The sequence below is a fragment of the Doryrhamphus excisus genome, unplaced genomic scaffold (genome assembly GCF_037039965.1).
Source record: "Doryrhamphus excisus strain RoL-2023G ecotype Guam unplaced genomic scaffold, RoL_Dexc_Guam_v1.1 HiC_scaffold_24, whole genome shotgun sequence".
NCBI classification, from domain to species: domain Eukaryota; kingdom Metazoa; phylum Chordata; class Actinopteri; order Syngnathiformes; family Syngnathidae; genus Doryrhamphus; species Doryrhamphus excisus.
In genome coordinates, this window is record NW_027621862.1 from 6,932,501 (window position 1) to 6,940,000 (window position 7,500).

The 7,500-nt window shown below is 51.9% G+C and overlaps 19 non-coding genes and 15 pseudogenes across 19 annotated transcripts in view; all 34 read left to right on the top strand.

Moving 5' to 3' along the window:
• LOC144895547 (5S ribosomal RNA) overlaps positions 1-87 on the top strand; it is a 119-nt gene extending 32 nt beyond the window's left edge. Inside the window, exon 1 of the ribosomal RNA XR_013626050.1 lies at positions 1-87. This exon is cut by the window's left edge and continues 32 nt beyond it. This is a non-coding gene — a ribosomal RNA (5S ribosomal RNA).
• Positions 88-199: 112 nt separating this feature from the next.
• Positions 200-318, top strand: LOC144897250 (5S ribosomal RNA). Its single transcript, XR_013626820.1, has one exon. It is a non-coding gene; the product is annotated as a 5S ribosomal RNA (ribosomal RNA).
• A 112-nt stretch (positions 319-430) lies between these two features.
• On the top strand, positions 431-539 carry LOC144896067 (5S ribosomal RNA; annotated as a pseudogene).
• A 112-nt stretch (positions 540-651) lies between these two features.
• Positions 652-760, top strand: LOC144896899 (5S ribosomal RNA; annotated as a pseudogene).
• A 112-nt stretch (positions 761-872) lies between these two features.
• On the top strand, positions 873-991 carry LOC144896711 (5S ribosomal RNA; annotated as a pseudogene).
• Positions 992-1,103: 112 nt separating this feature from the next.
• LOC144895575 (5S ribosomal RNA) lies at positions 1,104-1,222 on the top strand. Its single transcript, XR_013626078.1, has one exon. It is a non-coding gene; the product is annotated as a 5S ribosomal RNA (ribosomal RNA).
• A 112-nt stretch (positions 1,223-1,334) lies between these two features.
• Positions 1,335-1,453, top strand: LOC144896842 (5S ribosomal RNA). Its single transcript, XR_013626488.1, has one exon. It is a non-coding gene; the product is annotated as a 5S ribosomal RNA (ribosomal RNA).
• Positions 1,454-1,565: 112 nt separating this feature from the next.
• LOC144895600 (5S ribosomal RNA) lies at positions 1,566-1,684 on the top strand. The gene has a single exon (XR_013626104.1). It is a non-coding gene; the product is annotated as a 5S ribosomal RNA (ribosomal RNA).
• Positions 1,685-1,797: 113 nt separating this feature from the next.
• Positions 1,798-1,906, top strand: LOC144896833 (5S ribosomal RNA; annotated as a pseudogene).
• A 112-nt stretch (positions 1,907-2,018) lies between these two features.
• On the top strand, positions 2,019-2,137 carry LOC144895342 (5S ribosomal RNA). The gene has a single exon (XR_013625839.1). It is a non-coding gene; the product is annotated as a 5S ribosomal RNA (ribosomal RNA).
• A 112-nt stretch (positions 2,138-2,249) lies between these two features.
• On the top strand, positions 2,250-2,358 carry LOC144896068 (5S ribosomal RNA; annotated as a pseudogene).
• A 112-nt stretch (positions 2,359-2,470) lies between these two features.
• Positions 2,471-2,579, top strand: LOC144896900 (5S ribosomal RNA; annotated as a pseudogene).
• A 112-nt stretch (positions 2,580-2,691) lies between these two features.
• Positions 2,692-2,810, top strand: LOC144896712 (5S ribosomal RNA; annotated as a pseudogene).
• A 112-nt stretch (positions 2,811-2,922) lies between these two features.
• On the top strand, positions 2,923-3,041 carry LOC144895576 (5S ribosomal RNA). The gene has a single exon (XR_013626079.1). It is a non-coding gene; the product is annotated as a 5S ribosomal RNA (ribosomal RNA).
• Positions 3,042-3,153: 112 nt separating this feature from the next.
• LOC144896918 (5S ribosomal RNA) lies at positions 3,154-3,272 on the top strand. The gene has a single exon (XR_013626500.1). It is a non-coding gene; the product is annotated as a 5S ribosomal RNA (ribosomal RNA).
• A 112-nt stretch (positions 3,273-3,384) lies between these two features.
• On the top strand, positions 3,385-3,493 carry LOC144896819 (5S ribosomal RNA; annotated as a pseudogene).
• Positions 3,494-3,605: 112 nt separating this feature from the next.
• LOC144897049 (5S ribosomal RNA) lies at positions 3,606-3,724 on the top strand. The gene has a single exon (XR_013626619.1). It is a non-coding gene; the product is annotated as a 5S ribosomal RNA (ribosomal RNA).
• Positions 3,725-3,836: 112 nt separating this feature from the next.
• Positions 3,837-3,945, top strand: LOC144896482 (5S ribosomal RNA; annotated as a pseudogene).
• A 112-nt stretch (positions 3,946-4,057) lies between these two features.
• On the top strand, positions 4,058-4,176 carry LOC144896031 (5S ribosomal RNA; annotated as a pseudogene).
• A 112-nt stretch (positions 4,177-4,288) lies between these two features.
• LOC144897163 (5S ribosomal RNA) lies at positions 4,289-4,407 on the top strand. The gene has a single exon (XR_013626733.1). It is a non-coding gene; the product is annotated as a 5S ribosomal RNA (ribosomal RNA).
• Positions 4,408-4,519: 112 nt separating this feature from the next.
• On the top strand, positions 4,520-4,638 carry LOC144897274 (5S ribosomal RNA). The gene has a single exon (XR_013626844.1). It is a non-coding gene; the product is annotated as a 5S ribosomal RNA (ribosomal RNA).
• Positions 4,639-4,750: 112 nt separating this feature from the next.
• Positions 4,751-4,869, top strand: LOC144895788 (5S ribosomal RNA). The gene has a single exon (XR_013626296.1). It is a non-coding gene; the product is annotated as a 5S ribosomal RNA (ribosomal RNA).
• A 112-nt stretch (positions 4,870-4,981) lies between these two features.
• On the top strand, positions 4,982-5,100 carry LOC144895577 (5S ribosomal RNA). Its single transcript, XR_013626080.1, has one exon. It is a non-coding gene; the product is annotated as a 5S ribosomal RNA (ribosomal RNA).
• Positions 5,101-5,212: 112 nt separating this feature from the next.
• On the top strand, positions 5,213-5,331 carry LOC144895790 (5S ribosomal RNA). The gene has a single exon (XR_013626298.1). It is a non-coding gene; the product is annotated as a 5S ribosomal RNA (ribosomal RNA).
• Positions 5,332-5,443: 112 nt separating this feature from the next.
• Positions 5,444-5,552, top strand: LOC144896655 (5S ribosomal RNA; annotated as a pseudogene).
• A 112-nt stretch (positions 5,553-5,664) lies between these two features.
• LOC144895976 (5S ribosomal RNA) lies at positions 5,665-5,783 on the top strand. Its single transcript, XR_013626398.1, has one exon. It is a non-coding gene; the product is annotated as a 5S ribosomal RNA (ribosomal RNA).
• Positions 5,784-5,895: 112 nt separating this feature from the next.
• On the top strand, positions 5,896-6,004 carry LOC144896483 (5S ribosomal RNA; annotated as a pseudogene).
• Positions 6,005-6,116: 112 nt separating this feature from the next.
• Positions 6,117-6,235, top strand: LOC144897165 (5S ribosomal RNA). The gene has a single exon (XR_013626735.1). It is a non-coding gene; the product is annotated as a 5S ribosomal RNA (ribosomal RNA).
• A 112-nt stretch (positions 6,236-6,347) lies between these two features.
• LOC144897252 (5S ribosomal RNA) lies at positions 6,348-6,466 on the top strand. The gene has a single exon (XR_013626822.1). It is a non-coding gene; the product is annotated as a 5S ribosomal RNA (ribosomal RNA).
• Positions 6,467-6,578: 112 nt separating this feature from the next.
• On the top strand, positions 6,579-6,687 carry LOC144896069 (5S ribosomal RNA; annotated as a pseudogene).
• Positions 6,688-6,799: 112 nt separating this feature from the next.
• LOC144895439 (5S ribosomal RNA) lies at positions 6,800-6,918 on the top strand. The gene has a single exon (XR_013625940.1). It is a non-coding gene; the product is annotated as a 5S ribosomal RNA (ribosomal RNA).
• Positions 6,919-7,030: 112 nt separating this feature from the next.
• On the top strand, positions 7,031-7,139 carry LOC144896902 (5S ribosomal RNA; annotated as a pseudogene).
• Positions 7,140-7,251: 112 nt separating this feature from the next.
• LOC144896713 (5S ribosomal RNA) lies at positions 7,252-7,370 on the top strand (annotated as a pseudogene).
• A 112-nt stretch (positions 7,371-7,482) lies between these two features.
• LOC144895836 (5S ribosomal RNA) overlaps positions 7,483-7,500 on the top strand; it is a 119-nt gene continuing 101 nt past the window's right edge. Inside the window, exon 1 of the ribosomal RNA XR_013626342.1 lies at positions 7,483-7,500. This exon is cut by the window's right edge and continues 101 nt beyond it. This is a non-coding gene — a ribosomal RNA (5S ribosomal RNA).

The following is a 7,500-nucleotide window of genomic DNA, read 5'->3' on the forward strand; positions in this document are numbered from 1 at the left end:
TCTCGTCCGATCTCGGAAGCTAAACAGGGACGGGCCTGGTGAGTACTTGAATGGGAGACCGCCTGGGAATACCAGGTGCTGTAAGCTTTTAATGGTTTCTGCTCTTGCCTGACAGCAGAGGGCGCTGTTTGACACTTTTTGCTGGAGTCTAGTTTGGCCTGCGTCGCCTTCAAACAGGATCTTTTCAGTTGACCTGGCAGCTTACGGCCATACTACCCTGAAAACGCCTGATCTCGTCCGATCTCGGAAGCGAAGCAGGGGCGGGCCTGGTTAGTACTTGGATGGGAGACCGCCTGGGAATATCAGGTGCTGTAAGCTTTTTATGGTTTCTGCTCTTGCCTGACAGCAGAGGGCGCTGTTTGACACTTTTTGCTGGAGTCTAGTTTGGCCTGCGTCGCCTTCAAATAGGATCTTTTCAGTTGACCTGGCAGCTTACGGCCATACTACCCTGAAAACGCCTGATCTCGGAAGTTAAGAAGGGGCGGGCCTGGTTAGTACTTGGATGGGAGACCGCCTGGGAATACCAGGTGCTGTAAGCTTTTTATGGTTTCTGCTCTTGCCTGACAGCAGAGGGCGCTGTTTGACACTTTTTGCTGGAGTCTAGTTTGGCCTGCGTCGCCTTCAAATAGGATCTTTTCAGTTGACCTGGCAGCTTCCGGGCATACTACCCTGAAAATGTCCGATCACGGAAGCTAAGCAGGGGCGGGCCTGGTTAGTACTTGGATGGGAGACCGCCTGGGAATAACAGGTGCTGTAAGCTTTTTATGGTTTTTGCTCTTGCCTGACAGCAGAGGGCGCTGTTTGACACTTTTTGCTGGAGTCCAGTTTGGCCTGCGTCGCCTTCAAATAGGATCTTTTCAGTTGACCTGGCAGCTTACGGACATACTACCCTGAAAATGCCCGATCTCGTCTGATCTCGGAAGCTAAGCTGGGGCGGGCCTGGTTAGTACTTGGATGGGAGACAGCCTGGTAATACCAGGTGGTCTAAGCTTTTAATGGTTTCTGCTCTTGCCTGACAGCAGAGGGCGCTGTTTGACACTTTTTGCTGGAGTCTAGTTTGGCCTGCGTCACCTTCAAATAGGATCTTTTCAGTTGACCTGGCAGCTTACGGCCATACTACCCTGAAAATGCCTGATCTCGTCAGCTCTCGGAAGCTAAGCAGGGGCGGGCCTGGTTAGTACTTGAATGGGAGACCGCCTGGGAATACCAGGTGCTGTAAGCTTTTTATGGTTTCTGCTCTTGCCTGACAGCAGAGGGCGCTGTTTGACACTTTTTGCTGGAGTCTAGTTTGGCCTGCGTCGCCTTCAAATAGGATCTTTTCAGTTCACCTGGCAGCTTACGGCCATACTACCCTGAAAACGCCCGATCTCGTCCGATCTCGGAAGCTAAGCAGGGGCGGGCCTGGTTAGTACTTGGATGGGAGACCGCCTGGGAATACCAGGTGCTGTAAGCTTTTAATGGTTTCTGCTCTTGCCTGACAGCAGAGGGCGCTGTTTGACACTTTTTGCTGGAGTCTAGTTTGGCCTGCGTCGCCTTCAAATAGGATCTTTTCAGTTGACCTGGCAGCTTACGGCCATACTACCCTGAAAACGCCCGATCTCGTCCGATCTCGGAAGCTAAGCAGGGGCGGGCATGGTTACTACTTGAATGGGAGACCGCCTGGGAATACCAGGTGCTGTAAGCTTTTAATGGTTTCTGCTCTTGCCTCACAGCAGAGGGCGCTGTTTGATACTTTTTTGCTGGAGTCTAGTTTGGCCTGCGTCACCTTCAAATAGGATCTTTTCAGTTCACCTGGCAGCTTACGGCCATACTACCCTGAAAATGTCCGATCTCGGAAGCAAAGCAGGGGCGGGCATGGTTACTACTTGAATGGGAGACCGCCTGGGAATACCAGGTGCTGTAAGCTTTTTATGGTTTCTGCTCTTGCCTGACAGCAGAGGGCGCTGTTTGACACTTTTTGGTGGAGTCTAGTTTGGCCTGCGTCGCCTTCAAATAGGATCTTTTCAGTTGATCTGGTAGCTTATGGCCATACTACCCTGAAAACGCCTGATCACGTCTGATCTCGGAAGCGAAGCAGGGGCGGGCCTGGTTAGTACTTGGATGGGAGACCGCCTGGGAATACCAGGTGCTGTAAGCTTTTTATGGTTTCTGCTCTTGCCTGACAGCAGAGGGCGCTGTTTGACACTTTTTGCTGGAGTCTAGTTTGGCCTGCGTCGCCTTCAAATAGGATCTTTTCAGTTGACCTGGCAGCTTACGGCCATACTACCCTGAAAACGCCTGATCTCGGAAGTTAAGAAGGGGCGGGCCTGGTTAGTACTTGGATGGGAGACCGCCTGGGAATACCAGGTGCTGTAAGCTTTTTATGGTTTCTGCTCTTGCCTGACAGCAGAGGGCGCTGTTTGACACTTTTTGCTGGAGTCTAGTTTGGCCTGCGTCACCTTCTAATAGGATCTTTTCAGTTGACCTGGCAGCTTCCGGGCATACTACCCTGAAAATGTCCGATCACGGAAGCTAAGCAGGGGCGGGCCTGGTTAGTACTTGGATGGGAGACCGCCTGGGAATAACAGGTGCTGTAAGCTTTTTATGGTTTTTGCTCTTGCCTGACAGCAGAGGGCGCTGTTTGACACTTTTTGCTGGAGTCCAGTTTGGCCTGCGTCGCCTTCAAATAGGATCTTTTCAGTTGACCTGGCAGCTTACGGACATACTACCCTGAAAATGCCCGATCTCGTCTGATCTCGGAAGCTAAGCTGGGGCGGGCCTGGTTAGTACTTGGATGGGAGACAGCCTGGTAATACCAGGTGGTCTAAGCTTTTAATGGTTTCTGCTCTTGCCTGACAGCAGAGGGCGCTGTTTGACACTTTTTGCTGGAGTCTAGTTTGGCCTGCGTCACCTTCAAATAGGATCTTTTCAGTTGACCTGGCAGCTTACGGCCATACTACCCTGAAAATGCCTGATCTCGTCAGCTCTCGGAAGCTAAGCAGGGGCGGGCCTGGTTAGTACTTGAATGGGAGACCGCCTGGGAATACCAGGTGCTGTAAGCTTTTTATGGTTTCTGCTCTTGCCTGACAGCAGAGGGCGCTGTTTGACACTTTTTGCTGGAGTCTAGTTTGGCCTGCGTCGCCTTCAAATAGGATCTTTTCAGTTCACCTGGCAGCTTACGGCCATACTACCCTGAAAACGCCCGATCTCGTCCGATCTCGGAAGCTAAGCAGGGGCGGGCCTGGTTAGTACTTGGATGGGAGACCGCCTGGGAATACCAGGTGCTGTAAGCTTTTAATGGTTTCTGCTCTTGCCTGACAGCAGAGGGCGCTGTTTGACACTTTTTGCTGGAGTCTAGTTTGGCCTGCGTCGCCTTCAAATAGGATCTTTTCAGTTGACCTGGCAGCTTACGGCCATACTACCCTGAAAACGCCCGATCTCGGAAGTTACGAAGGGGCGGGCCTGCTTAGTACTTGGATGGGAGACCGCCTGGGAATACCACGTGCTGTAAGCATTTAATGGTTTCTGATCTTGCCTGACAGCAGAGGGCGCTGTTTGACACTTTTTGCTGGAGTCTAGTTTGGCCTGCGTCGCCTTCAAATAGGATCTTTTCAGTTGACCTGGCAGCTTACGGCCATACTACCCTGAAAACACCCGATCTCGTCTGATCTCGGAAGCTAAGCAGGGGTGGGCCTGGTTAGTACTTTGATGGGAGACCGCCTGGGAATACCAGGTGCTGTAAGCTTTTTATGGTTTCTGCTCTTGCCTGACAGCAGAGGGCGCTGTTTGACACTTTTTGCTGGAGTCTAGTTTGGCCTGCGTCGCCTTCAAATAGGATCTTTTCAGTTGACCTGGCAGCTTACGGCCATACTACCCTGAAAACGCCTGATCTCGGAAGTTAAGAAGGGGCGGGCCTGGTTAGTACTTGGATGGGAGACCGCCTGGGAATACCACGTGCTGTAAGCTTTTAATGGTTTCTGCTCTTGCCTGACAGCAGAGGGCGCTGTTTGACACTTTTTGCTGGAGTCTAGTTTGGCCTGCGTCGCCTTCAAATAGGATCTTTTCAGTTGACCTGGCAGCTTACTGCCATACTACCCTAAAAACACCCGATCTCGTCTGCTCTCGGAAGCTAAGCAGGGGCGGGCCTGGTTAGTACTTGGATGGGAGACCGCCTGGTAATACCACGTGCTGTAAGCTTTTAATGGTTTCTGCTCTTGCCTGACAGCAGAGGGCGCTGTTTGACACTTTTTGCTGGAGTCTAGTTTGGCCTGCGTCGCCTTCAAATAGGATCTTTTCAGTTGACCTGGCAGCTTACGGCCATACTACCCTGAAAACGCCCGATCTCGTCCGATCTCGGAAGCTAAACAGGGACGGGCCTGGTGAGTACTTGAATGGGAGACCGCCTGGGAATACCAGGTGCTGTAAGCTTTTAATGGTTTCTGCTCTTGCCTGACAGCAGAGGGCGCTGTTTGACACTTTTTGCTGGAGTCTAGTTTGGCCTGCGTCGCCTTCAAACAGGATCTTTTCAGTTGACCTGGCAGCTTACGGCCATACTACCCTGAAAACGCCCGATCTCGTCTGATCTCGGAAGCTAAGCAGGGGCGGGCCTGGTTAGTACTTGGATGGGAGACCGCCTGGGAATACCAGGTGCTGTAAGCTTTTTATGGTTTCTGCTCTTGCCTGACAGCAGAGGGCGCTGTTTGAGACTTTGTGCTGGAGTCTAGTTTGGCCTGCGTCGCCTTCAAATAGGATCTTTTCAGTTGACCTGTCAGCTTACGGCCATACTACCCTGAAAACGCCCGATCTTGTCTGGTCTCGGAAGCTAAGCAGGGGCGGACCTGGTTAGTACTTGGATGGGAGACCGCCTGGGAATACCAAGTGCTGTAAGCTTTTTATGGTTTCTGCTCTTGCCTGACAGCAGAGGACGCTGTTTGACACTTTTTGCTGGAGTCTAGTTTGGCCTGCGTCACCTTCAAATAGGATCTTTTCAGTTGACCTGGCAGCTTACGGCCATACTACCCTGAAAATGCCTGATCTCGTCAGCTCTCGGAAGCTAAGCAGGGGCGGGCCTGGTTAGTACTTGAATGGGAGACCGCCTGGGAATACCAGGTGCTGTAAGCTTTTTATGGTTTCTGCTCTTGCCTGACAGCAGAGGGCGCTGTTTGACACTTTTTGCTGGAGTCTAGTTTGGCCTGCGTCGCCTTCAAATAGGATCTTTTCAGTTCACCTGGCAGCTTACGGCCATACTACCCTGAAAACGCCCGATCTCGTCCGATCTCGGAAGCTAAGCAGGGGCGGGCCTGGTTAGTACTTGGATGGGAGACCGCCTGGGAATACCAGGTGCTGTAAGCGTTTAATGGTTTCTGCTCTTGCCTGACAGCAGAGGGCGCTGTTTGACACTTTTTGCTGGAGTCTAGTTTGGCCTGCGTCGCCTTCAAATAGGATCTTTTCAGTTGACCTGGCAGCTTACGGCCATACTACCCTGAAAACGCCCGATCTCGGAAGTTACGAAGGGGCGGGCCTGGTTAGTACTTGGATGGGAGACCGCCTGGGAATACCACGTGCTGTAAGCATTTAATGGTTTCTGATCTTGCCTGACAGCAGAGGGCGCTGTTTGACACTTTTTGCTGGAGTCTAGTTTGGCCTGCGTCGCCTTCAAATAGGATCTTTTCAGTTGACCTGGCAGCTTACGGCCATACTACCCTGAAAACACCCGATCTCGTCTGATCTCGGAAGCTAAGCAGGGGCGGGCCTGGTTAGTACTTTGATGGGAGACCGCCTGGGAATACCAGGTGCTGTAAGCTTTTTATGGTTTCTGCTCTTGCCTGACAGCAGAGGGCGCTGTTTGACACTTTTTGCTGGAGTCTAGTTTGGCCTGCGTCGCCTTCAAATAGGATCTTTTCAGTTGACCTGGCAGCTTACGGCCATACTACCCTGAAAACGCCTGATCTCGGAAGTTAAGAAGGGGCGGGCCTGGTTAGTACTTGGATGGGAGACCGCCTGGGAATACCACGTGCTGTAAGCTTTTAATGGTTTCTGCTCTTGCCTGACAGCAGAGGGCGCTGTTTGACACTTTTTGCTGGAGTCTAGTTTGGCCTGCGTCGCCTTCAAATAGGATCTTTTCAGTTGACCTGGCAGCTTACGGCCATACTACCCTGAAAACGCCCGATCTCGTCCGATCTCGGAAGCTAAACAGGGACGGGCCTGGTGAGTACTTGAATGGGAGACCGCCTGGGAATACCAGGTGCTGTAAGCTTTTAATGGTTTCTGCTCTTGCCTGACAGCAGAGGGCGCTGTTTGACACTTTTTGCTGGAGTCTAGTTTGGCCTGCGTCGCCTTCAAACAGGATCTTTTCAGTTGACCTGGCAGCTTACGGCCATACTACCCTGAAAACGCCTGATCTCGTCCGATCTCGGAAGCGAAGCAGGGGCGGGCCTGGTTAGTACTTGGATGGGAGACCGCCTGGGAATATCAGGTGCTGTAAGCTTTTTATGGTTTCTGCTCTTGCCTGACAGCAGAGGGCGCTGTTTGACACTTTTTGCTGGAGTCTAGTTTGGCCTGCGTCGCCTTCAAATAGGATCTTTTCAGTTGACCTGGCAGCTTACGGCCATACTACCCTGAAAACGCCTGATCTCGGAAGTTAAGAAGGGGCGGGCCTGGTTAGTACTTGGATGGGAGACCGCCTGGGAATACCAGGTGCTGTAAGCTTTTTATGGTTTCTGCTCTTGCCTGACAGCAGAGGGCGCTGTTTGACACTTTTTGCTGGAGTCTAGTTTGGCCTGCGTCGCCTTCAAATAGGATCTTTTCAGTTGACCTGGCAGCTTACGGCCATACTACCCTGAAAACGCCCGATCTAGTCCGATCTCGGAAGCTAAGCAGGGACGGGCCTGGTTAGTACTTGAATGGGAGACCGCCTGGGAATACCAGGTGCTGTACGCTTTTAATGGTTTCTGCTCTTGCCTGACAGCAGAGGGCGCTGTTTGACACTTTTTGCTGGAGTCTAGTTTGGCCTGCGTCACCTTCTAATAGGATCTTTTCAGTTGACCTGGCAGCTTCCGGGCATACTACCCTGAAAATGTCCGATCACGGAAGCTAAGCAGGGGCGGGCCTGGTTAGTACTTGGATGGGAGACCGCCTGGGAATAACAGGTGCTGTAAGCTTTTTATGGTTTTTGCTCTTGCCTGACAGCAGAGGGCGCTGTTTGACACTTTTTGCTGGAGTCCAGTTTGGCCTGCGTCGCCTTCAAATAGGATCTTTTCAGTTGACCTGGCAGCTTACGGACATACTACCCTGAAAATGCCCGATCTCGTCTGATCTCGGAAGCTAAGCTGGGGCGGGCCTGGTTAGTACTTGGATGGGAGACAGCCTGGTAATACCAGGTGGTCTAAGCTTTTAATGGTTTCTGCTCTTGCCTGACAGCAGAGGGCGCTGTTTGACACTTTTTGCTGGAGTCTAGTTTGGCCTGCGTCGCCTTCAAATAGGATCTTTTCAGTTGACCTGGCAGCTTACTGCCATACTACC